This window comes from Coturnix japonica, chromosome 4 (genome assembly GCF_001577835.2).
Source record: "Coturnix japonica isolate 7356 chromosome 4, Coturnix japonica 2.1, whole genome shotgun sequence".
Lineage (NCBI taxonomy): Eukaryota > Metazoa > Chordata > Aves > Galliformes > Phasianidae > Coturnix > Coturnix japonica.
Genome location: NC_029519.1, coordinates 22,123,584 through 22,150,752, shown reverse-complemented (window position 1 = coordinate 22,150,752; position 27,169 = coordinate 22,123,584). Strand labels below are relative to the sequence as shown.

The 27,169-nt window shown below is 38.2% G+C and overlaps 1 pseudogene; it reads left to right on the top strand.

Annotated features, from left to right (window-relative positions):
* The first annotated feature begins 1,500 nt into the window (after nt 1-1,500).
* Nucleotides 1,501-3,392, top strand: LOC107312980 (annotated as a pseudogene).
* Nucleotides 3,393-27,169: the final 23,777 nt, after the last annotated feature.

The window sequence follows — 27,169 nt, the reverse complement described above, 5'->3', positions numbered from 1 at the left end:
GCTTCGGGTTATTTAATCTTACTGTATGCAGTCTCAGCATGTGTACCGAGTATGTTGGATTTTTGTGTGTCAGCTATTTAGTGTGGTTGTACAGACATTATGCTATTTTTAATTAGTTTTTAACATTATAGTTTAAGTGGAGGTCTGGTTCTTCATGAGTTACTTTACAGAATTACCAGCCTTCTCCTCAAGTTAAGCTTTAAATCATGGGTGTACAACCTTTTGGTTTACCTGACATGCGTATAAAAATATAGTCAGTGTATATATATATATATATAAGTTGTGTTACTTACATACACATACATTATATATATATATATATATACACACACACACACACACACATATATATCATATATATAATTATATATATAATTATTAATAAATAATATATATAATATATATTAACTAATATATATATATATATATATATAATTAAAAAAAAAAAAAGGAAAAAAGGAGAAGAAAACTGTATTACTAGTGGGCTGGACATGTATGCCTTAAATAATCCTTAGATCACACAGAGCCACTGGTCCTAGCATTATTAGCTTCTATACGACAGCTCTGTGTTTTCAGGTTCAGGGGAAAATGTGTCCTCCCTTCCATAAAAAACAAGGATGAGCAAGAACTGTGGTGTACACAGTCAATGTCAAGGATGAGGGATCTGCCTCCGGGAAGGTTGTGAGTGAGCAGTGCTGCAGCAGGCTGCAAAGACAGTGCCTCTGCTGAGTCACCACCTCACTGCTGCCTGGGTTGGTAGGTTGTCCTGGGTTGCTGCCAGCTCTTCTTGCAGTTCTGCAAGGTGGGCTGTATGCATCAGGATGAATGAGAGAAGAAAACACAGTGGGAGGTGGATAAAAAGTCTTGTCACTGGAATAAAACTCATAAGGATGTAGCAGGCTATCTATTTCCTGAGAAATCCTAGAGGCTTTGTGTTGCTTTGTATTGTGAATGTCTAGAATAGAACATGGATGAAGATATAAGTAGATGGTTGTGAAGGGCTTGAAATCACATATGCCTTTTAGTGTAGTGATTAATATTATTTTGGCATCAATACAGAGAGCCTTAAAATAACAACTCTTGACAGGAATGTAAACCTTACAGCTTTGTATTTTTGTAATCCAGCATTTTGAACCACTGTTTGCTTAGATGTGGTTTCTAGCAGTAGACTATTGTTTTTAAGTTGGCAGTAGTATTTTACTGCAACCCCAAACCTGCCTTTCTTTCTGCTCTGAACTGAGTGTAGGAGAAGTATCCTGATTGCATAAGCATGCAATCTGACCCCTACCATCTATCCTGCTAATTTCCTGTGACCTGCGACTATACAGAACTATAACTCAAGTAAGATCATTTGCAGTTAAGCGAATGCAGTTAAGATTTATAGCTAACAAATTGATTATTATAAGTTACCAATATATACTTTACTAGGAAGTGCAGCAATGTATATTAAATACAGTCATCGGGCTCAGTCCAGCTAAATGTGTTATCCCAGGAAGTTAAATCTTCATTGATGAGATCAGGACTGGGAACTACTACACACTCTTCCATGTGGAGCATCTCATCAGTGGCAAAGAAGTTGCTTCTAGTAACTATTCTTGGGACTACTATCAGTGAGGAGGTTGGCAATTCTGTTGTTGACACGGTTCTTAAAATGGCTGACAAGTGCAGTCTCCAAGAGTTTCCTGACCTTCCACAGCTTTTAGGGATGTATAGGCTTGAGGTTCACTTCTTGCCTTATGGAGCAGCTCTCTCTGGAGCACAGCAAGAAATCCAAGCTGGAGTTCTCTGTGTACCCAACCCCACCCTACAACTACATCCTCGCCACCCACACCTCTCTGGAACAGTGACTGCTCCTTCATGATGGACAACGAGGCCATCTTTTACATCTGCAATTGCAAGCTGGATATCAAGGATCCCACCTACACAAACTTCAACAGGCTGATTGGGAAGACTGCCTCATCTATCACTACCTCTTTGAGACTGATGGTGCCTTGAATGTTGACCTGCCTGAGTTTCAGACCAGCTTGGTGCCTTTCCCACAGATACACTTCCCACTCATAACCTATGCAGCCATCATCTCATCAGCGAAAGCTCAATCTAAAGATTTAGTGAATGGTTAAGGGTGAGCAATCCAATTATATTTAGTTGCTTCTGGAAGAAAAATCTTTTCTTGCACTTTTCTTTGCATCCTGGCAACCAGTAGAGATTAAAAGGAATAAGAGCTAGTTTTAGCATTGGCCTTAAAAAACAGCACTAAAATTTAATTTTGGCTTTAGACTTGTGTTCATATTTAAAGCACTACTCTCAGACCCGCTTGGAGGTTTCCTTTCTATATGGCTTCCAACGCAACAACACAATAAATTGCTGCCTTAAACATCCCCAGAAAGTAGTGCAGAACTTGGTGTTCTACCGTGCCATTCCCAGCTGACAGATGTGTAGCATCAGCACAGTTCATTCCCAAACACATCAGCTTTCTAGCTATAAGCTTAATCAATTCAAGTGTAGCACAGTGCTGATGCAGTTCTGCTGTTTCCAGTTCTGGAATCAGGCAAGTTTGATGCTTGCCTGTGATTACCACATTACACCCTTGCACAACACTGACAACACATCCAACTCTGTTTTAAGTGATCTCACTTCTTGGTCATCTGTCTTGATACCGTGAGCTACCATGAACAAGTGCCATGGTAGGAAAAAAGAACGCCCAATGCCATGGTTATAGCATACTGAAAGATAGTAGTACTGTCTGAGGCAGGGTTACACCCAGTACCAGGAAACAACCCTATTTTCACCAGGCTGACAGTGGGAGGACGTTGTGCCTGGCCTTTCCCTTTGATGCAGACCTACTGAGGCCTCAGGCTCACCACCCCTTTCACACCAGGTTACCTTAGTGCAGTAACTTAATACAGACATCACTGGGAAATTGCAGCCATTCACACCACAAGAAGAGAATGACATGCTTCCTGAACCTTGAGGAGCCAACATTATTTCTTGTATAACTTCATTTCTCTAGGGCCTGCAATTTTTGTTCTGATGTGTAAGTATTATTACAGTATTATTATTATTTCCATTTGATTTATTTATTTCCTGTTTCCTGTTCGGTCTTGGCAGTAGCTTTGGAGTTCACTGGACTGTTCCACAAGTGAAAAGTGGATTACACTTTACATGAGTCCTAGTCCTGTGAAGAATGCAACATGTGGCTAAAGAAATTGGAAATTCCTTGTGGTTAATGTGTCAGAATAGAAAGCATATAGAAAGTGAAAATTCATTGCAGTTAGCTTCAAAGTGAAATGTGTACTATCATTTTAAATGAATCACTTTGTTTGGAGTAGATCACATACAAAGAAAGTTCTCAATGAGGCCCTGGATGTTGTGTAGTCAGGTGGCCACTTACTCTGGACAACTTGAGTTTCTATGAAGTAAAGCAGTACGGAATTGGTTGATGAAAAGAAAGCTTTTCTAATAGGATCCTGTGATGTTATATAAACAGTTTTTCTTGTGTATCTAAGGCAATTACTGCATGATAAAACACATTAAATATTTTAATGCTCTTTAGAAGAACTCAAGTGTGAAAGCTACAGAAAATTTTGTTCTGGAGGGTAGTTTAGCTCCAAGTTATTCCCCCTTATTCACTGTCCCCATTTTTGCAGTAATTATCATGATCACATTCTTTTCTGTCAGTGTGAGTATCTCTGCATTATACTGCTTTACACTGGGTACACATAACAAAAGTGCAGACTACAAGGCTTAAGTATTGTCCTGTGTAAAAGGAATGTGTAATCAATTTTGTTTAATTTGAGTATTTCACAGTGTCAATGCAAAAGGCTAAAATAATCATGTGATTGTATTTGAAAATGTTAAAAAAATAATTCAGCTATTTTTTTGTTAAATAGATGATTGGAAAGCTTATAGAGTCTTTTGGATAGTACCATTCTGGTTATCTAGAAACCCAGAATTTAAGTTGCACAAGTGTCCTTGATGTAGTTTTTGGAGCAGTTTGTTAAATTTGGCATGTTTTGATGCTGTTTCCACTTGAGAAAGAAGATGAGGACTGAAAAGAAATGGCTAGATTGTTTGCTGACTTGATATTAGGATGCTAAACTTCTCCGTGGTCATGAATTGCCCTTTAAAGCTCTGTGGTTTATACAAGGTAACCATTCAGAACTGTCTGCTTATTTACACTGACGCTTTAGCACAGGTGTGATCAGCACCATGTTGGCGACAGTTGTGTCTTAGACTGTAGACATCACTTGTAGAGTGGTTGAAAATAAAATTGCAATTTGAACTAGCTTCTTCTTAGTTTCAAAACTGTGGTGAAAGCAATCTGTTCACACAGTACTGCTATACATAAGGGCTGGATGCAGTTAGGATGTGAATAAGGGCGCTATTGATCAGCACAACATATCTTCTGTCATATGACACAGAGAACACATCAAACTGTGCAGAGTAAATGGGGTCAAGCTGGAGCTGCAGCTCTTTTATGTGCCCCCGGTAAATCTGTTCTTCACGTAATGTTTTAGAAGTAAAATACTGAAAGTATAGATGTATAGAAGCTTTCAAATGTATGGACTTCACAGACTGAATAAGGAAGCTAAAGTTTATTCTGCAATTTTGGTCAAATACTTGCATGCATGAGGCACATCAGTAGACCTAGTCAAGAGGTCCACACTCTGTGAGACCCCCTTAAATAACAATAGAATTTAAGCAGACATGAACTTAGTGAAAACATGATTTGCAAACAGAAAATCCTGGAGTGGGAGCTCACAGGTACTCAGTAAAAGTGAGGAAAGGGTCAATTTAAAATCATCCACCATGCTAAAAGAGCGCTTGTTTCTAAATTTGCTTTATGAGTGCAACTGTAAGATAAATTAATGGTAGACTTCCATCTGCTGATATTCAGTTCAAATTACCACCTGTTAGACATAACATTTGATCTCTGATTAGAAGTTCATTCACTCTCATTTTATATTATTGAGTTTTTGGCCATCAAGAAATTAAGCTGAAGTAAATAGAAAAGGCTTACATTTTTGTAAGGTTGTCATGACGCAAAATCTTTTCGTTTAGTCTCAGAAAAGTGTTATTACTTAAGCTGCTAAGTAGAATCATGAGGACAGTTCTGTATTCTAAAAAATACAACAACAAATAGTATGCAGTATACCAGGCAGGTTAATCTGTACTGTGCTAGTATAAAGGGGACCTAAAGTAAACTTATGTTCTGGGCTTGGTTTTCGTAGTTATATTTCTTCTTGCACTTAAGTATTTATGTGCCCATCCTGACTACCACATCTACAGCCAAAGAAGCCACATGAGCAATGTGATACAAGCACACCTTTTTAAAGCTGTCCAGATCACTTCATATGGTGGCAGTAACACATGTCACTCTGTGTGGGCTGACTCATTTGGCAGAACTCTTTAATAGCTGTGATATCCCAGCAGGCTTTTTGCTGGACATCACAGCAACACAGGAAGTCACTGGCTCAATATCAAAGCAAGGGAAAAAAGAAAACCAACATGCTTAAAATGATTTACAAGACAAATATGCACATGTTAAGAGCAGTCAGCATATGCATTTAACCCATTCTTAGAAGTTTGCTTCTACTTTTTAAATAGTCAGGCTGTTTTTGTTCCTTATGTTACTCCTGTGATCTGATATGTACTGTTTTTCAGTCACGAACACATTTCTGTTGCAGGAGTTGCAAGCTCCCTTTGCTGACAATAAACCATTGCTATATCACATGTAAATAGTCTGCAATCCATTGTTTCTAAGTGATGTTCTTCACTAAGCATTGAAGTTTTTGAACTGATTCTTCATTGAAGCTGATGAGAATGAAGACCAACTCTGTACAACTAAGGGGAATGCCAAAAAGATAAGAGAGTGGAGAATAAAACCCCATGTTTCAGAAGGGAAGTAACATTTTGGTCAGTCTCTGTAGCTGTGTATGACTGATCTCTGGAAGAAAAACGTTTAAAATGAAGTGCTTCAGATTTGCAACCAATGAATCGTGGGTAGAAATACAGAAAAATAGTAAAGCTGACAATGGCAGATACTAAAAATAATACAAATGAAATCTGAGATCTGATGATTGGAATCATTTGGGATCGTTTTCGTTTTATCTAAGTTTTCTGGAAAGATGTTATTCTGAATTTGAGCATCTATTTTTTCAACTTTATCACTCCAAATAAGATGAATAGCTGGTAGCAGGAAGATTCTTCATTCTTCGGTTGTTCGGGTTTTTTGGTAGTGGTGGTTTTTTTTTCCTTTTCTTTTCCCCCTCCATTTGAGAAATGAAGGTCTTCAGTTTTGATCGTTACAAAGTTAAGTAACTTGGTGTTACATGACATTTTATAACCTAGCAATTATACTCAATGCAGCATTTCATATTCCCATTAGTAATTCAGTCATTTTATACATAAAACGCATCTGTATTTTCGGATCCATTATTTAGGCTTGAGAATCTGTTGTCCTCAGATTTGCTTTTTCCACTCCTGTTTCCCGAGTCTCTCTTTTCTCATTCTGTCTCAATTCAATGCTGGGCACCTGGATGTTTTTATATCATTTGGATACATATGAATAATTCAATGAATGCAAGAATCTTGCATGCTCATGACAAGATCAAATCCAAATTGGTAGCTTCTGGCAGTGTCCCAGTTTGTGTTTACGAAGGTGTGTTTCCTTGATTTTGCATTTATAAAGGGAAGCTCAAAAAAGGTGTCAGATAGTCTTCTCTCTGCATATGAGAAAGATTCTTGAACTAATACAACTAGGTAGAAATTAATCCTCTGGAAAAAAAAATATATACATAAGCAGGTAATGTAGTTTAAAAATGCAAATAAATATTCTGGTAGGAGAGGGAAATGAAGTAACCAAGGTACAATAAGGAGCATTTACAGAAACATCACTAAAAGAAATGTTCAGACAGTATCACATCCATATACCGGGAAGAAGAGGGGGAAAAAAACCTTTAACTAGGGAGGCTGCTTGGGCCAGCTGAAGTCTTGAAGCTCTGAAATGATACGGTTGATTTAGGTGATTAGAGAAATGCAGGGAATATGAATAGAAATGAAAGAAAATGATAGAATCATATAATCGTTTATGTTGGAAAAGACCTCGAAGATCATCAAGTCCAACCATCCAGCTAACACTGCACATCCATTGCTATCAGCCAGGTTGCCTGGAAATGTCAAATTGTGAATTGGTTTAGAGGAGAATACAGGATAATGGGGATATAGGGGGCATAGAGAAAATAAAAGGTGAAATTGTGAAATTATATGGATATGTTCATAGCTCATCAGCAGAGCAAGAAAGAGGAAAAAAGAAAGAGTTTTGAGTGTTTTGTTTGTGCTGGTGGAGTTTTATTTCTCCCTCTGGTTTGCTGAGTTGTGAAATAGAAAGAAGGATGTGAATAATTCACTATAGTCCCAGCTAACTGAATTTTTTCAGTGTCTGTGGACTGTAATATCTGCACTCCTGATGGACTTCAGAGCCATTTAGGACTTCCCTCCAGAGCAAACAAGAATAATATATTTTGTATTATTGGATTCAGAAATAGAATAACCTGGAAGGGGAAAAAAAAAGGAAAAAAGAAATCCCCCAAATGTTTTACATTCAGAAGTCAGATTAAGTGATGAATATTACTGGATTTATTTATTTATTTATTTATTAACCAGAAATATAAGGCAACCAGTTTTTATTGTGCCTGTCAATGGGCAGCAGTACAGCCACACTTTAGACACATCCTCCTTTGGGTCATGAGCCATTTGTACTATCTGCTTTCAGTCACACATTTGGAAGAGCTGGGATTCTTGATTCGTTCTATAAACTGTTTAGATTGTGCAAATGCTGCAGTTGTAATAGCAGAGTAAGAGAGGCCGGTTATTTACTAGCACTGCTGCCATTCTTCTGAATGCAGCCTTCAGGCAGATTTTCAATAAATGATGAGAATATGAGAGGTAACAGCCTGGAGTCCTGAAGAACTGCCTGCTTTGCAGAAAAGGAAAGTAGAAGATAAAAAAAGCAGTGAAGATAACTTGCTTAGAGTAAATTTTACTTTGACAACCCAAGCAGTTTTATTGAAGTACTGTGCTGAGATGAAGATCTTCAAGTGTGTATTTACATCTCAGTTCCATCTACCATGGTAGCTGACAAAATCTGATGAAAGCAGCCTCAGCTGGTTGGTATATATGAATAGGTTTTAATGCTCAGTGCTCCAGTTTAATACGGGATTTTTAATTTCATATAGAGTTTTATTCTCATTGAGTAAGAATCAAAGTCAGAAAGGGAGCTGTGTCTTACAAGTGGCATTTCCACGGTTTTGCCATGTTTCTGGGTTTTATAACATTTAGTTACTAGAATTTTCCTTTTGACTATAGAGAAAGTTGGACTGGGCTCTTACTGCTTGGTACATGGAACATTTTATTCACATGGTTGTGATCCTAATATCAGGTCAGGCTTTTGGCTTTTTTTGTGCTAGTTTCCTCACATTCAGGTTCTGTTGAATTTGTTTTGTAACACAGCTTATGTGTTACTGGCACACCTTCACAAACTGGTGATATTTTTCCTCATATTGTTCCTACTTTGATATGCATCTGCTGATGTTTTTTTTTAGCAGGAGGGTAAAGGTATTACCACCCTTTATGTGTCACTTTTCCTTTGGAAGAATCAGGAAAAGATTAATAAAATTCGAGCAACTGTATTAAATGGAGGTACTGTGATGCATAATGCAGCCATGTCTACAAATGCCTTTCAACCTGTGTTTACATAGGAAGTGGAACTTTATTCTGAACTTTTTTAAATTAATGAGAGTTTTATTACTTTAAGTTAGTGGGTTTTCATAAATGAAGGTCTAGCAATAGAGACAACAATGTTAGACTAGTGCTTGCATACAGCCCAGGGTGCTCAGTAAAGGACAATCTAATTGATCTAATTGATTATGTTTTTGTACAGTAGGTTTTCTGTGATTCTTCAACAAGGGAGGAGTTTGTTTCCATCTTCCAGTGACTTTTTCCAGTGGGTAGTTAAAAGACTTTATTTTTATTTATCTGTTGGCAGTTACTCATACCATTATTATTTCTCAGTTGTGTTAGGGCAGCGCTGTCAGTTTGTCCTACTTAGGAACCCCCCACTACTAAATGTTACTGAGAAACATTTTCTGCTTTACAAAAAATATTCACTCAATTCATTTTTTCCTCCAGAGTACAATGAGAGAACACATCAAAGTTCCCAGGTAGAGGAAGTAGTCCTGTTGCCTTTATTCAGTATGATAAAAACAAGCACTTTCCTTCATTTTATTTTCTTTTCTCGTGTTTCTTTTTGACTTTTATTTTTGTTACTGCCATTTTGCTGAAGTCACATAAGGATTATCTGAAGGAGCTCTTGGGCATTTGCAAGTCATTCTGATCTGTAAAGGTGAATTGTGGTAGCCCTTTGCCCATGGAACTCATGCACACCCCCAGGAAAAGAAACTGGAGTTATAAAGTGCTTTAAGAGGAGTAGTAGTAATCTGGCAGATTTCCTTTTTGTCTCAATAGTTTCTTTATTTTCCTTAGATTTTGATTAATCATTGAAAACAGAAAGAAATATCACTACAAAATATTAGTCTTTATTAGGAGGTGGAATTTTAAAGTGCTTGTGATTCAAGAGGCTGGGTGATATTTGCAAGTCTTTCACAGGTGAAGTGAGCATAACCTGTAACATTCTAACTGGACTTTTTATTGAGAATTTGCAGAATCTGGACACACATAAGCAACACGTTAGTTATCACTAGTGAGATTTTGATAAATTTCCATATCTTCAAGATAACTCTCTTTCTCTTCCAAAATAGAAAACTGTAAGAAACCATTTCCATTAACAACTTGCTTAATGACGCACCAAACTTAACAACAACAGAAATGAGTTACCATGTGGGTAATAAGAGCCATATAACTGCACCATAGGGAAAAAGATTAAGAGAGTTACTTTTTTTTTATTATTATTTTTATTTTATTTCCCCCTGCTTGTTTCTCACTGGAATACTATAATAACTGACAGATAATTGAATGAATATTACATAAATATTTTAATAAATTTAAATAATAAATAAATTTAAATGAATTTATATAAATTTAAATAATTGTTATATAAATAATTGTGAATGCCTTTACATCAGAAAGCAACTACAAGTATCCAAAATGTGATTTTTTTTTCCTTTTTTGAGACTGGGAATATTTTCCATACTACAGTTCTGTTTGAAAATAGATTTTAACTTTTGTTGATGATGTCTTTGTGTTTGCCATGTTAAACCTCGCAGAGATGAGGCTTGTCAAACTGATGAATCCCTTGTGTAATTTCTACAGACTTCCCTGGAGCTTTTCCAGTGCTATTTCAGGAGAATCTCAAATGGTGCATAAAAGCTTTCCCTGGTTGGAGCTCTCTTGTTCTGTGTACATGGAAAAGATGACTGTAACTTGGTCTTTAAGCCTTTGGCTGTTCTAAGAGCCATGTTCTCCACCAAGCTTCATACTGTGCATTACTGGCATAAATGTAATAATGATTAAGACTGGTGTCACATTTTGCGTCTCATCATAATGATCCACTCATAGTCTTTTTACGAGGCTAGTTAAGATGCTTAGCTCACAAGTGGAAACACTCACATTCTATGAATTAGCACTTTTAGCACTTAAATGCTAAAAAATCCTTGACTGATTTAAATAATCTTATGATTAAAAGGGTAACATATACATTACGCATCTCTCTTTTCATGAAGGGAATTAAGCACAGTTATCCTTTTCCTCCTTTCCTCAGTGTGAATCTATTATATAAAAAAATAATTCCCAATTTCATATACTTTGTTCTCTAAGAGTCCTCACCTCCACTCCTTGACTCTGAACTGATATAGCCATCAGAGATAAACTATTCCCCCATTCATTTACCTCATTAAAGCCAAGGTTTTGGCTTTGTTATCATTCATTTGTGTGGGATCATCTCAATAATTCTTTTGTTTGCTAATCCCCAGTCCAGTTAAATATCATTTGAATGCAGACCTGCTTACTGATATGAAGGTTCCTGTTGATATGTCCTTTACTTAATTTTGTATTTTTACTTCAGCTTTAGTTACTCCGTATCTTATTTTAACTGAAGTTAAAATTTGACCTTGGAAGGTGCACAGAAAGATTTTATTTTTCAATCCAGAATTCATCTTTCAGTGACTAGTTCCAGTTTCTGTCTGTTCAAACAAATGCAGCTTCTGGAAGAGTAGAACTGAAAATTAAGAGCAACTTTTGATAGGATCATAGAATCCTTAGAGTTGGAAGGGACATCTGAAGGCCATCTAGTCCAGCTCCCCTGCAATGAACAGAGACACCACAGCTACATCAGGTTGCCCAGGGCGTTATCCAGCCTTGCCTTGAAAGTCTCCAGGGATGGAGATCTCTTACCCTCACTATAAGAGATTTTTCCCTCATATCTAACCTAAATCTACCCTCTTCGAGCTTGAAGCCATTTCCCCTGGTTCTATCATCACAGACCCCACTAAAGAGTCTGTCCCCTTCCTTCCTGTTGCTCCCCTTTGGATACTGACAGGCCACTCTCAGATCACCTCACAGCCTTCTCTTCTCCAGGCTGAGCGGCCCCAGCTCTCTCAGCCTGTCCTCATAGGAGAGGTGTCATGCTATACCATTCTCACAACTGAAGATTTGTTTAACGAGACTGTCTTTTTCTGTAGTGATGAGTGGAAAAAAAAGGCTAATAGAGTGCATGCAACTACATTCCAGGACTTCTAATATTAGTTGCAAATGGTTACTGGCAATGACTTTCTCTCTCGTTCACATCTTCTATTACTTAAAGATAAATGTTACAATCAAAATAAAATCTATAGATGTAAGTATAGTGGGTATCCTACAAGAAGCTTTAAGTAACTCAGTAATTTTTCAGTTACCATTTTCTTTTGCAATAATATCATTTATAAAAATTGTTGATAGCAATGAGTCCATAAAAACAACAAAACAACCCACAGTGTCTTTCAAAATCAAATCTAGCAACTTATACCAAGGGAAAAACTAAATCATATTTCTCTTATTGGTGTAAATACAAGTGGATTCATTGCTATAAATAGAGCAAATCAGTGCAAATGAGAACGTAATCAGTCTTGAAACATTTAACTGAGTTTGAACAACTGCCAAATAAAATCAATTTATGTGATGTATAATAGCTTAGGAAAAAAATATTATGCCAAAATGTTCAGCATCCAGTGTTTCTAAATTCATTCTTTTAATTGTAATAATAGCATCATCTTGTTATAAAGACAGCTGATAGAAGAGCAGCTTTTTCCTGCACTAATAGAACTGATGCATCATCTATAACTATTACCACCACATCCATCTTTCTCATTCAGTTTTTTTTTTTCTGTGAAGTAAAATAAAAATGTTGGACATAATTAAAATACTTAATAACAAATCATCTACGCAAATGAAAGTAATATGGATTCATATACTTTAAAATTAATGGCCTGTCAGTTACTGTCAGAACACTCCTAATAGGAAGTTGCAAAAAAATTGGTAAAGTACCTGGAAAGAACTGTTAGGAGTACAAGGAAAAGATAGTATTTAACATGAATGAGATTGCACCAAGTTTAAAGTACTTAATTTTTATTATTATTGTTATTATTAAGGAAAGCTTCACTATTATGAGATACTCATTTACCCAGTACTATCAAATTTCTACTTCTTTACGCACATAGAATAGGATGGAAACCTCATGCAAAATGTGAAAAACAATTTGCATAAGTAGTGAAAGGTACACACCTTGTGTTCCTGATGACTGGTTAAATCCACCTGGGGTGGGGATTGTTATGCTTACTGCACGTGATTATCGTAGGAAGGAGTAAAACTTTTGTTTCTGCTATTGTAAATGACTCAGCAGTGGCATGTTGGAGCCAGCTTGAGTCTGCTCAGGGCAGCTTCTAGCTAAAGCCCCACCTGGGCACAAGGCCCTCCAGCAGTCTCCCCACCCAGCAATGGTGACCTGAAAAGGAGCTCTTTGTTTGGAGTATTCTTTACAGAGATTAGTCTACATTATTTCACAGAATAGGGTATGATGAAGGACCTTTACTTACTGACCCATTGCCAGTCCTGTTCTGTGGTTCTGTCAAGGCCACATGTGGACTCCTTCATTTGGAATGAGCGCTTTGATAACCACTTTGAAAGACTCCTGTCCATGAGTGCATCTCTGAAAAGATACTTTATACTCTCAAGATGAATTAGCTTTTTCATGTAATTGCTGTTGAGCTGGGGCTAGAAGTGTAGGACCAGCCTTGGACCTCTGTGACTGAAGCACAGTAAAGCCTTTTTGAGTCATACAGAAGGAAACATTGCTATTCACAAATAGTGGCCATATATGAAACTCTTCTCTCTCTGTTAGGCCTTCACTAAGACCATTGAGTAACTGCTTTTTTTTTTTTTTTTTTTTTCCCAATGAATTTTTCCTCTTATCTGTATTTTCTTTCCTTGTATTTTGATAGTACCTGCTCTTTTGGCGAGGTCAGAAATCCTCATCTTGGAATTTCAGCCACAAAGAAAGAGTTATCAACTAAGGCAGATGATGAAGGGCTAGGAAAAAGTCATCACGTTGGGGCAAATGTTTCTTCATTTGATCACCTCTATATCTCCCGAACTAGTGTTTCTTACTACAAGGACTAAGGAATTCAGTCTAAGCAGATTCTGATGAGTCATTTTTCACTCTGTGAGGTCTGCCTTGCCCAGTTCCCATCTCTGACTCACTGCAGCTGTAAATGGTGGGGCGTAGGATTTTAATAGGGCACATACCAAAATCCTTTTCAGAAGAAGTCCATCTGTTTTTACCACTGATTTCTTTATAAAGTATGTTTTGTTCCTTTCTAAATCCCAGTTCCTGGCATTGGCAAGTGCTACAGTACTGGACTGCAGTCACAGAAATGTTGCAACTGTACAAATAGTCCCTAAATTACTTTTTTTTATATATATATATAATTCTTTTATGTATATAAAAATAGATTTACTGGCTTGGTTAAAACTATAAAACTTGGCTATAGAAGAAAATTACTTTTTTTTTTTTTCCCCTGTGGTTGAAGCAGAAGTGCCTACTGTTAATGCTTTTGTACTGTCTGAATTTCATAAAAGCTCATATTTGATGTATTGACCCTTTACAGTCTTTTCCCATTCAATTTACAAGCATTTATTTGTATGGGCATATGAAATTGGGATGAACTTTTGCTGTCTTTGTTCAGGCTAAATCTGTGTTCTGAGGCTCTAATCTAGGTGACATGATAACGCCTGTTTTGCTCTTGATACTATGTGCCTAGGGAGAAGGTCTAGTACATGAGGCACGGAATTTCATATATAAATCTCATGTCATTGAGTCATCTACTTCTTGTATTTTGACATGACCTTTGGTGAGCAAATGAAAAAAGCCAGTTCTATCTTTCCGTGCCTCTGTTTTAGAGACTCCTAACTTTGCAGAATTTTTTCTTTTGACCTTGACTTCCATACTTCCATACATACATTGTGTGAAATGCAACCCTGTCCCTATGTATGTCAGCAATGAAATATCCCTGTAACATACCAGCAAAGATCAGACTTGTGCCTCTATCCTCCACATGTGAAACGAGTGTTCAAAGTCTTCTTCCAGTTTTCTTGCCGTGCCTTTTTAGCCCTCGAGTTCTTTGTTTTCTGAAACAGAGTTTATGTTTTATCCTGTACATGTTTGTACAGCACAGCAGGGACATGGATCTGAGTTCGGACTGCATAAATAAATGAAGTAATATACATAAAAATCAGCATCAGCTCACGTACCAAAGGCAGATAAATAAACTGAGCAAAGGACAAATATGCATGCTTGGAAGTAGTGCCTTAGCACAACCCTTTTCCTTTAGAATTAGATTTTTAATTTTTTTCTTTTTTTAATGAAACAGTAGCATGTTCTTTATTAACTCTTAAAACCAGTAATAAGCTTTTATCTTTATTTTTATTCTTGGAGATCAATGTGAGATTTCACCCTTGCAAAAACCTACTTTTCTAGGTTAAGTTTTTGTTTGCCTGATCCATTCAACTGACCAAACCAAATTAGCTGCTTTGAGAATACACTCAAAGCAAAGCATTTTCTGTATCATTTCTCTCATACAAGTTTAATGTAGTTTATAATTAGAAGAGGTTGAGTGCTTCCATTAATTCTGCAAAGTTTTCTCTCCCATTCAGTCTGAAAAACCTAATATTTTGTTAACAGAATGAATTTAGTCTGATAAGCCCAGTATTTTGCTAGCAGAATTAATCTAGGATCAATTAAAGGTTTACTCCTGAATCCACATCCCACAGGAAGGGAAACAAAGGCAGAGTTTTCAGGAGGCTTGGCTGACATTTGCTGTCCTCTCCAAGCTTTATGGATGATGGAGTACTCCGTGGGAATGTTAAAGTCTGGGAATCCCATATATGTGGTTAATGGAATCAAGCGTTGTGTGGATCAGTAAGATGTCCCTGTGGAATTGCTTCCTTTCTGTTTCTGTTGCAGATCACTTCCCCTGATATCATGGGCTGGGCAGAGCTGCAGTGTTGTCATAGTGGTCAAGAAGCAGCAGTAGAATGAAACTTCCAAGAGATAATACTATTTAAGGCATCATTAATTCCTAATGGAGGTTGAGGAGGACGATATCCAACCCAAATTATAAAGGTTCCATCCAACCTAGCCTTGTACACCTCCAGGGATGGAGCATCCACAGCCTTTCTGGGCAGCCTGTTCCAGCACTGCACCACTCTCTCTGTGAAGAAATTCCCCATGACACCCAATCTAAACCTTCTCCTGAGCTTAGAATCAATATGTAAATATATAAATATGCATGTTTGGTGGCCCTGCTAGGCAGGGGGGTTGGTACTACATGATCCTTGAGGTCCCTTCCAACCCAGGTCATTCTGTGATTCTGTGATTCTGTGAAATATGTCTTGTAAAACACTCTCCCTGCATTTTTAATCATCAAGTTTCAGTGCAAGAACTCATTTGACAACAGAATTTCCATATTTTAGTGCAATAAGGTTCAAAGTGTCTTTAACATAAGCACCTCTGATCACCTCAGGGAGATTATTTTCAATCTATGTTGAGTGGCCTAATGAAGTGTGCGAATTCTTGTCTCTTTAGAACCTGAGAGAATGGCAGCATCTTGCCTCCCCTCAAAACACTTCTGGCTCTTGGACAAAACATGAGCTCAATGATTCCTGAGTGTAGCAATCTAATTCCATGCTTTACTTGGACAAACTGATTTTTGGAAGGGCCAGGGAAGAGGAAGAAGGCTCAAGAACCAATGTCTTCCTGAGAAAAAAGTTATCAGCGTTTTCCTAGAAAAGGAACATTAACCCTCAAACAGATGTCCTGCATGCTTCTGTGTTCTGTGAATCAAGCCAGTGAAATTACTCCAATGCTTTTAGTTTGCAGTGGAGCACATGATGCATAGGCTGCTGTTATCTTGGCCACAGTGCCACCAAAATTACCTAGGGATGTCAGCAATGGATTTGGTCTTTTTTACTCTGTCACAAGGATTTTCCATCATCTGTTTCTCAAAACAGTTATATCTTTCCACAGAGGGTTGCACTGAGTCAAACTGGGAGGGAACAGGCACCTCATCATCCACACCAATTAAAGAATTTTTATAGGGAAGGAAATCCTGCCATGGTGCCTGAGTCACCAAGCTCACATCAACATCTTGTTTCTACTGTGTACTGACTCGGTACTTCCTGTGCTGCCACTAACACTGTATGGCTTCCTATGCACTTAGAAATGTGGAAAACTGTTCTGGGTTTCTAGCTGCCTTGCAGTGGAGATCTTGCCAGTCGTGACTGTAAAGAAAGCCTTAAAAATATCTTGCAGGCCTACTTATATGGCGTCATTCAAGAACAGCTATTCCTGAGTGACACCATACGTGGCTATTTTTATTCCATAGTTAGCATGACTTTCTCATATTTAGCTTAACTCATTGTCAACATGCATTAAGCTGAGTAAGAGTGTAGTGGTTTGGGAAGCAAAATTTAAATCCAGCCTCCTGAAAAAATGCTTTCCTGTACCACAGGACAGCATGTCTATTGGTTTACAGGATTGAAGAAGGGAGATCAGGATTATTCATCATCAATTGTGAGCCCAAAGCAGTGACATTGTTAGCATGGTTGCTAGTAATAAGCAATACAAAAGAAATTTAAAACAAATTTACATGTATTATGGACTCTGTAGTTCAGCAGAGACATGCTTTCAACTGAAACATGCAGTAATTTATCAATAGGGGCATGGGAAAATATTTGCCTCTTGTTGATAAAAGTTCTTGTTAATTAGTCAGTCAGGCACAGAGCCTGGTACCTCATCTAGCAGAGAGATATTTTTCATCTCTACAGGAATGAAACAGAGTTCATTTTAGCAAAGTGGAAATGTTTTCTTGACATACTGGGTTAGGAGGAAACAAAATATGTTTTGTGGACCCCCAGCAGGATTTTAAATATGAGGTGGTTTATAGAGGTTATAATTCCCCAGCAGGATAAGACATTCTGTGGTGATAATCAGCTCAGATGTGTGTCACTGAAAGAGGCAACCTTTTCTTCTGAAAATCTCCTTGTTCAACTTTACCATGAAAGAAAGAAACCTTTGTGCTTTAAACTTGGTGTAGGTAGAAAGGTGCTCTTATTTGCATCTTTCTTTAACTTATTTTGTGGTAAGAGTGTTTTCCAAGTAGCTGAATGATAAGACATTCCACACCCAAAACCCTGGCATCTCAAAAGCCCTCAAACCTGTAACTGGGGGCATCTGGACCACTGGCTTCTGTGTTCTGCATATATCCAAGGGAGCTTTTAAGTCCAAATGGAGAATGTACTACTGATGTGTGGAGGGGAAGAGGTCTTTCTGGTGATGGATTGGAACTGATAGCAGAGCTTGCTTAACAACCAGAAAAAAACCAACAGACTGGAAAGCGCTCTTGTAGTTGGTGGCGTAAGAGGAGTTTGCTACAGTCAGCAACTTCTTCTGACTGGCATGAACTACAATTTCAGTGCCTCTATTTTACTGGAGCAGTAAGAAATACACTTTTAAGGTTCAAAAGCTGAATTCTACCCCCAGTACATAGACCATACAGGAGCAGTAATGGGGAAACACCTAAGCCCCATGTAGGTGGCAGAAGCATGCCTTCAGATTCTGTCTCAGTGGTTTTAGGAAGTCTCTAAAGACTTGGTGGTGGTGATCAGGGATTGACTGAAATTGGAAGCAACTGTCTGCTCAAGTGTTGAAAAGAAACAGGAAAGCCCACTGTGAAAATAACACAACTAAGAAACTCTCTGACAAGCGCTGCCCCTTGTTGTGTGAGACACTGTACTTCTGGTTACCCCCAAAATGAAAGTTAATGTTGCTTAGAAGAGAGGAGCTCCATCCCAGAATAGGTTTTATTTTGTGTCAGTTTTTTCTTCATTAGCATATCTAAATTGTTTCCTTTTTTGCTATTCGTGTTGCCTAGAAACATTTAGTAAGTTGTCAGCTCTACAATATAAGCTGATTTAAGATTTATCCAGAATGAGCTTTAGCACAAAAGCACTGTCTGTTTATTAAACGCCCTGAGGATATCAAGGGTTTGGTTTTTTGTTTTCTTTCTTTTTTTTTTTCTTGTTTTTTCTTTTTTCTTTTTTTTTCTTTGTCAGGTTTCGAGCAAATAGGAATTTATTTTACTAGGGCAAAAGCACTGAATACACATTTTCACTAAAATCAGCTTCTTGTCCTTTACCCTGTAGGCCTTGCTGATGCAAAAGTTCTCACAAAAACCATTATGCCTTATTCATAGAATCATAGAATGACCTGCATTGAAGAGGACCAAAAAGATCATCTAATTTCAACCCCCCTGCCACAGGCAGGGTTGCCAACCACTACACCAGGCTGCCCTGAGCCATATCCAGCCTGGCATTGAATGCCTCCACACATATGGCATCCACAACTTCTCTGGGAAACCTGTTCCAGTCTGTCACCACCCTCTGGTTGAAAAACTTCCTCCACATCTAATCCATATCTCCCCTGTCTCAGCTTAAAACCATTCCCCTTGTCCTATCACTGTCTACCCTTGTGAACAGCCATTCCTCCTCCTGTTTATATCCTCCCTTCAAATACTGGAAGGCCACAATGAGGTCTCCCAGAAGCCTTCTCTTCTTCAAGCTAAACCAGCCCAATTCTCTCAACATTTCTTCCTAGGAGAGGTACTTCAGCCCTCTAATCATTTTAATGGCCCTCCTCTGGACTCATTCCAAGAGCTCCACATTTTTACTGTGGTGGGGACCCCAGGCCTGGATGTAGTACTCCAGATGGGGCCTCACAAGAGCTGAATAGAGGGGCACAATCACCTTCCTCTCCCTGCTGGCCACTGCTCTTTTAATGGCCAGCCATTTTCCTGGCTGCAAGCGCACACTGCTGCCTCATGTCCATCTTCTCATCCACCAGGACTCCCAGTTCCCTTTCCAGAGGGCTTCTCTGAAGGGGTTCTTTACTCAGTCTGTATAAACACCTGAGATTGCCCTGGCCCAAGTGCAACACCTTGCACTTTGCCTTATTGAACCTCAACAAGTAGGGCAATCCATACTTCTGTTTTGTTATGGCACTCTGTAGGGTGCCTCTGGGAGAGGAGACACTTTGTTAGCCTTAATTCTGAAAAAGCAGCCTTACCCTATTAACCTCGTTTGGTTCACATGAGCCCACTTCTCCAGCCTGTCCAGGTCTCTCTGCATGCTTCCCTTCCATCCAATGTATTGCTCAGCTTGGTGTCATCTGCAAACTTCCTAAGGGTGTTGAAGGGTGAACATCGAAGAGATGTTGAATGGCTGTCTCAGAGCCAGTCTTACAGTGTTTCATGTTTTGTCTTAGATGAGATGGCTCTATCAGAACTTTGACTCTGCAAGGCTTTCAACACCTTGAGACAGACACACTGTTAAGGCCCCTCAGAATTTATGAAAGTTAATGATTAAAAGTGCTTCACCAGCATCAGTGTTTCTGTAACACTGACCACGGGCCTCACATCATTCTGTGTGAGAATGCACTGTGTCTGACAAGGCAATTGAGATTAAATATTGCATCAATATTTTAAAATGTATGGCTCAATATGTGAGAATCTCCAACACAAATTCCTAAGCTTGAAGTAGAATAATTGAGATAATTTGATTATATGAAATTGTTCCCAGGGGAATTTATGTTAATGATAAGTCTCTTATGAAGCTTACCCCTAAATGTTTATTTTGCATGTGGGACTGTTAGAAACATGTTGGTCTTTTCTCTGTGTACACATCACTGCTCATAGATGAATAAATATTAATAGGTTCATCGTACCATAAATTGTCACTACTTTCCATAGTTTAGAGCATTTAGTGTTTAAAATCCCAACTGTATTTTAACACCCAAATCTTCAGTGCTTGTACTGATATTTCCATAATTAAGTAACTACTGAGGAGATCTTCTGAGCACTTCAAACTGAACAAGCAAGCTAGCAGTTGTTCTAATCCATGCCAATCAACTGAAATGAGAAGCAGTGCTGAGAATTTTCTGACATCATATTTCAAACGCAGTTGTATTTGTGTGCAGTGTCCCACAGAACCTTATCCTCTGGGCTCTGGAGATGGTCACATAAATAGCCTGCACCCCATTTTGTATTTCTAAGTCTTGGAATAAACAGAGAGGTAACATGCAGTAACATGGAACAAAGTAGCAATAGCAGAGAAAAGACTGATGGGAAATATTGGGAAAGAGCCAACACCTTTTACAATGGTACTATTCATATATATAAATCACATGTTTATGTGTTTCTCTGGATCTGGGTCTGACTGCACAACTGGCTTTCTTTCAACCGTCAAGTAAGTGCAAGAAAAAGCAGAAGACAAACTTGGACTCAGATTCCTCTGCTAGTGGGTGCAGTTCTAGCTTCCAAATTAGAGAGGCAAGTACTAAAAAGGAAAGCTACAAAAGGTCTGGAAAACAGAGGAGAGCAGACTCTGTGGCTTTGCACAGTGGTAGTTTCATGTTAGCATTTAAGACTGAAGATATCTATTTGGTGAGCTTCTCTGCTTTCTATTAATCTTCAGTTTTATTTTAAGAAAATGGGACTGGATGTGGACTAGGAATTTTCTAAAAATAATATCTGAATTTGTCTGAGGCTTACTTCTGTTTCTGTGCAGAATAAGGTTTGTTAAGCTTTCCTTAGTGATCAAGCAACCCTGGATGACTAGTTTGAAAGATACTGAAGGCATGAGGAGGCACAAAAGACTGGTGAACAACCTGAGAGCTAAGCAAGGTAGAACTAATGTGCTTAGAAGTCATGGCAGATTCCCTTTAAATTCAAACTGTTGATGTGAAGAAGGCAAAATGAGGGTTCTTCATCTACTGAATCAAAACTCCTGCTACCTTGCTTAATCTGTTCTTTTGTCAGGTAGCCACATGGTAGCCTAGTATCATATATTTTCATATTTTCACAATGTTTGTATGTTGCATAATAAAAATATGAGAGATGTGGAAACAAAACTGAGATTTGATCTGCTTCATATTTCTACTAAATTCCTGGGTCTTCCAAAATGTATTTTTCTGTACACATATATACATGGAATTAAAAGGAGAATGTATTAATTGATGGCACATTAATGTCACCTGAGGGCTTAGTGAAGCAAGAAGATAATTGGATACATGTGTAAAATATGATCTTTGAGTCCAACAGATCTAAGAAATGTGACACTGTACTTTATTTGATAAGCGTAATTAAAATATCACACAGTATATTAGAGAATGCAGTGCTTTGTACTGCAGAATCTTCCATTCTCTTTCCAACCTCATAGCCATAATTATAAGTCATTCATGACAAAAACCAATGTCTTATTTTTCTGATGGCTTTTGTTCACTGTTCTTCAGAACTGTTTTCTATCTTTTCTCAAGAGGGTGTTTAGAATTTAAGCTCCCTCTCTCTGCCTGTTTATTATGTATAGTGCCATTCATTTTCCAAGTGACCCATGGTGCCAAGTTCCAGCTTGGCATTTGTGGAACATTTTCCTTTCACTCCCTTGAGAATGTGTGCTTTGGCTGCTCTGTTGCCAACAAATTCTCAGCACTCTAATGAAGTGGTGTGGTCTGGGCTGAAGTGGGCAGAAATGCTACCACCATCTCAGTGTTTGTAGCAGCTCTGATGATAACTTTGGAGGGAAGAAGTATGAAGGAAGACTTATTTTCTGGTTCCATATTTGAATAAAATCTCTCAAATTGCATGGACAGAGCACAAAAGTATTTTAGTATATGTTATATCCTGTAGCAAATTCTTAAGACAAAAATGTACAGTGCTAGGCCAGACTTCAAGAAGATTAAGTGATTCTGCTCTAGTAAAAATGACCTTTTATAGCCCTATAACCCTATATTGTAGGTTAATGGGAAGGCAAGAAGCCTCAGTTACAAACTGGGAATTCCCGGTGAGATTTCTTTCTGAACAGGTCACCCACTCACAAAAGCCCTTATTATCAATACAGCTAATTGACAAGGCTTTAAAACCTTTTATGTAGTTGCCCCAGGCAAGCTGAGAACAAACACCTTCACTGAGAAAATGTTGATTGTTCTAGGATATCCTGTGTTTGTTCTGCAAATTGCAAATGCAATTTAAGTCATTGTGAGAAGAAAGTGTGATTAAGCGTGGAATCTGTGTTCTCTTAACCCTTCATTGCTCAATCTTCAAAGGTTTTTAGAAAATCTTTTAAAACTTTCTTTTAGAACACAACAATAGGTGGTAGAATCATAGAATCATAGAATCACAGACTCCTTAGAGTTGGAAAGGACATCTGAAGGCCATCTAGTCCAGCTCCCCTGCAATGAACAGCAGCTAAATCAGGTTGCCCAGGACCTTATCCAGCCTCACCTTGGAAGACTCCAGGGATGGGGCATCAACCACAGCTCTAGGTAACCAGTGCTTTGCTACCCCCACTGTAAGAGATTTTTCCCTTGTATCTAACCTAAACTTACCCTCTTCGAACTTGAATCTACCCTCTTTGATCTCTTTCAGCTGTACTTTCAAGTACAGTTTGAAGGTCAAAATATAAACCCAAGAATCCTGTCATTACAGAATAGGAAGCTGAAAAAGGGCATAGGGCTTAACCAGACAGTGCTTTTGAATCTACTAATTTGTGTTGAGGTGTCCAGCTTCTGCACATCCTTCTTTAGAACAAAATAGTTCCACCTAACTCCTGGTAGGCCTCTGGGAGAGTCTTTATTGGGTACAGTGTAAAAGCAAGCTCATGTTTGGCAGAACTGCTGAGCTGCCCATCCTGCAGTGCACTTGCATGTTCTTGAGCTGTAGCCTCACTGAAGAACCAATGTGGGGTCTCCCATGAAGAACTACATAAAGTGCTAGAACAAATGAAGGAAGGTACATTGGTCACAGCATCAAGTCAAAAGGAAAAAGTGAATTTTAGGGAGAGGCTCCAACTGCACGAGCCCAGCATAGAGACATTAGTTACATTTGCAGTGCCCTTCTCTTCTCAGTCTCAAATTTCAGAGGCAGTACTATCACTTAATTGATCAGTGCAGTCTGGGGACTGTGTCATGTGTCACTATCTGTAATCACCTGTACATTGCCAATTTGCATGAGGTAGCATAAAATTTGCCTCCTTATAGTATCACTACACTGAGCAGCATCTTTAGCTGCTCCGTGACTGCTAATTACTGGGAGAAATGGGTTTACATGCTGTGATGAACTCTGTCTTTGGTGATATTTTAGCTCATTCATCAATTTTAGAAGGAGGACCCCAAATAATTACTTTTTTCTTTTTTACTGAAAAACATCAATGTACTCTAGAGGTTTCAGTCCCTCATTCTGTACTGAGAAATGATGGGTTCTCTCTGGACCAATTTTTCTGAAACTGATGTATAGTAGGAATGTCATTCTCAGTGATGCTGTATCATATAACATTGGCTAGTTCTCCTGTCTGCAACAGGAGTTACAGCATCAGGGTAACTATACTATGTATTCTAATAAGTAACTAGTATTCTAATGTAGGCTACACAAATAACAGAGAATTTTAGCCTTTCACCTTATTTGTGGCATGTATATTAAAGAATGTGCTCTATGCTTAGTAGAGATCACACAGGGATTATAAATTATAGAAACCGTAGTTCCAAAAAGCAGTTTCATTCTGCAGCAGATTACTGTCATTTTACTGCATACTTATGAAAAACTTTCTAGTTTAAAAGATACAGAAAAAGAAACTCAGAATGTAGATATCAGGCTCCACAGAAATTCAGCATTTCAGTGCAAAAATGTGAAATAACATTTAGCAGCGCATATGAAGTGCACATCATTTACACAGTATCAACAAACTGCAGTCTCTTCAAAAATACTTTAGAGAGGCCTTTGTACTTGGCAAGCTATTCAATGAGCAAGATAAACAAGTACAAATAGTGGATAGTTACTGTACAGTTGTAGGTGCTGTGTAAGTGTGTTAGCCCATCAGTGATGGGAGGCTAAGAAAAACCAAATATATTATGGGTAGGGATTTATCATATGTGACTTCTTTTGAAGAGATCAAACAAAAGAAAATAGCATATTCAATACCAGTATGTACCTGAGGATACTAATATTTCCCATGTACCTTGGGAATGCTGTTTTCATCTGGTCTGTCGATGCTGTTCTGCAAAAGTACTTCAGTTTATTGATTAGTTCAGCATGCACCAACCCAGCAGTAGTTAATTGTATATCTGCATAATTAACATTGAATTATACAGATGGATTTGAGTGATCCTGCCTCAAAACAGCAGACTGAAAAAAAATATATATATTAGGATTCTCTTATTTTGAAAAGGGAGGGATTTTAGAGCAAACAGAACAGAATCCAAGACACTAAGCAGAATACAAGAAAGGTATCAAAATGGAGTGCTGCCCTGGGAGAAAAAGGCAAGAAGATAAATCTCCTTTGGTGGAATATTGATTTTTACACAGAAAGGGGAAGACAACATTTAACCAAGAAGAAGGCGCCATAAGAGAAATGTGCTTACAGCAGTACCTGATAGCTGCAGTCATCTAAACAGAACCAAAACGGACTGACATTACCTTTCTGAAATAGGCTGTTCTGAGTGACAGACTATGGCAATAGTTTTCAATTTTTTTCTCACGATTTACTTTGGGATTGGGGGTGAAAAATCCATTCATTTCAGGACTCTTTCTCCTTTTGAGTATGTTTTAAAAACAAATGAAAAAAATGATTGAATGAGTTAGAATTTTAGATACATCGACGATAAAAATAACTCTGGATTTTTTTGAGAGAGGAGAAACATTTTTCATTTTAATCTTATATTTCTTTTAATTAATACATCTAATTATTTATAATCTTTTCCTGAAGTTGTATGCTATTGCATGTATTATTGAGGATAAGGAAGTATTTTAGACAGGCAGAATCCATGCTTATCTCTTTAGAAGAATGCTTAGTATTCTGTTTTCTGCCCTCTTTGTATCTCGCTTTCCGGCTGAGGCGCTGCAGACCAGGCAGGAAGGCGTTAAAAGACAGCCAAGCAACTCAAGAGATAACTGTCTGGGCTAATCCTTCTGCAGGAACAATAGGAGGCTTCAGGAAGATTCAAGTGGTGATGGCATTTTATTTTAAAGCTTTGTAATTATCAGCTGAGAATGACTGGACCTGAGCAGTTAATAGGGGAACTTAGTGGGTGATGTAATCAAAACCTATGCAAGAGATATTTCAGAAAGAGCAGCTTGCCCATGATTCAAAGAAACTGATGTGCAGAATCTTAACAGCAAAGTTCTGAAAGTTCTGTTACCGTTAAGCAAGGTATTCTTTATTGGCAGCACTGGGGTAGCATCAAGATAACTCTCCAAGAATGCTCCACCAGTTGATCGTTCGTGAACAGGTTATATTTTCACATGTATTACATATTCATTACATTCTCAAATTCATTATCCTAACCACCCCCAGTGGCTGCCTAACAGACATAGCCTTATTTGGCTATCTTCAGTGTCTGTTGTGCTTCTGGCGTTGTGATGATTAGTCCTTGGGAGTCGTTTATCTCCTCCCAACACTCCTTTTGCCCCAGAGATTGCTGTGGAAAGCAGTGACAGTTAGAGAAGTCTGCACGCACTGAGAAGGAAAGCGAAGGGGAACATCTTGATGCTGTCACATTGTAGGTGTTCCATTGTTGTTTCTTTTGCCTTGTTAAATCAGAACAGTCTTACAACATGTCTTCTCATCTACAATACTACGTCACAATTATCATCCACATCTAAAGACCACCATTGCAAGCTGGCATTAACAGAATATTCTGTGTAATGACTTCTTCAAATCACCCACCTTGGCTGGGAGTTCTGGAGCTCTGAGGCCGTCTGTGGCTGGCCTTCAGCACGGAGCTAAATACTTCTGCAAGTAATTTCCAGTACAGTAGGTGAAGGAAGCAAGCTCTTTCTGATAACTTACAATATTGCCTTGCCTATAGTGCTTGCCCACAAAGGAGAGGTCTGGTCAGAGCAGATGTGACAAGAATCTGTGCTCAGTATAGAAGGTGGCTGTAGAAATGCAAATTGATTTGGCACTGATGTTAAATTTCTCCTAAGTCATAGGCAAGGTTTTGCAGATATTCTCAATGCTCTAGAGGGCTGTCTGCAAATTCTCATTCTTTTCTCTTCTTGCTGTGGTATGAAATAACTTCTCAATATAGAATTTGAGTGCCCTGTTTATGTCACATTTATTTGTTGCTGTCATACACTAAGAATTTGTAAAAGAAACTAGTATCTTAGCTTCAATTTATGTCACTATCTTTGACCAACTTATAGACTTGTACATGATATCACGGATCAGCCTTTACAGTGAGTTTAATGCCTCAGTTTAGGCCTGTGGGAATCAAATGTTGTTTCTGCATTAGAACAAGATAAGAATTTTATTTCATGGTCTCCACTGCCATAGTTCTTTTTGAGGGTATTTCTACCTTACTGTGGGGATTTCATCACTTATCCTCTAGATGAACCTTCTCCAGGAATGCATGCTCAGTATATAGGTGAAGTAATTATAGTCATGGAGATTAGGTAGATGGAGTAGGTTATAGGCACAAAGACTGGAACTCCTGTCTGTTTAGCCTTTGGAAATATGTCTGAGTGTTACTAGTATTTGGTGCTGGACAGACAAGACCCAAGTAATAGAGAATTTAAGG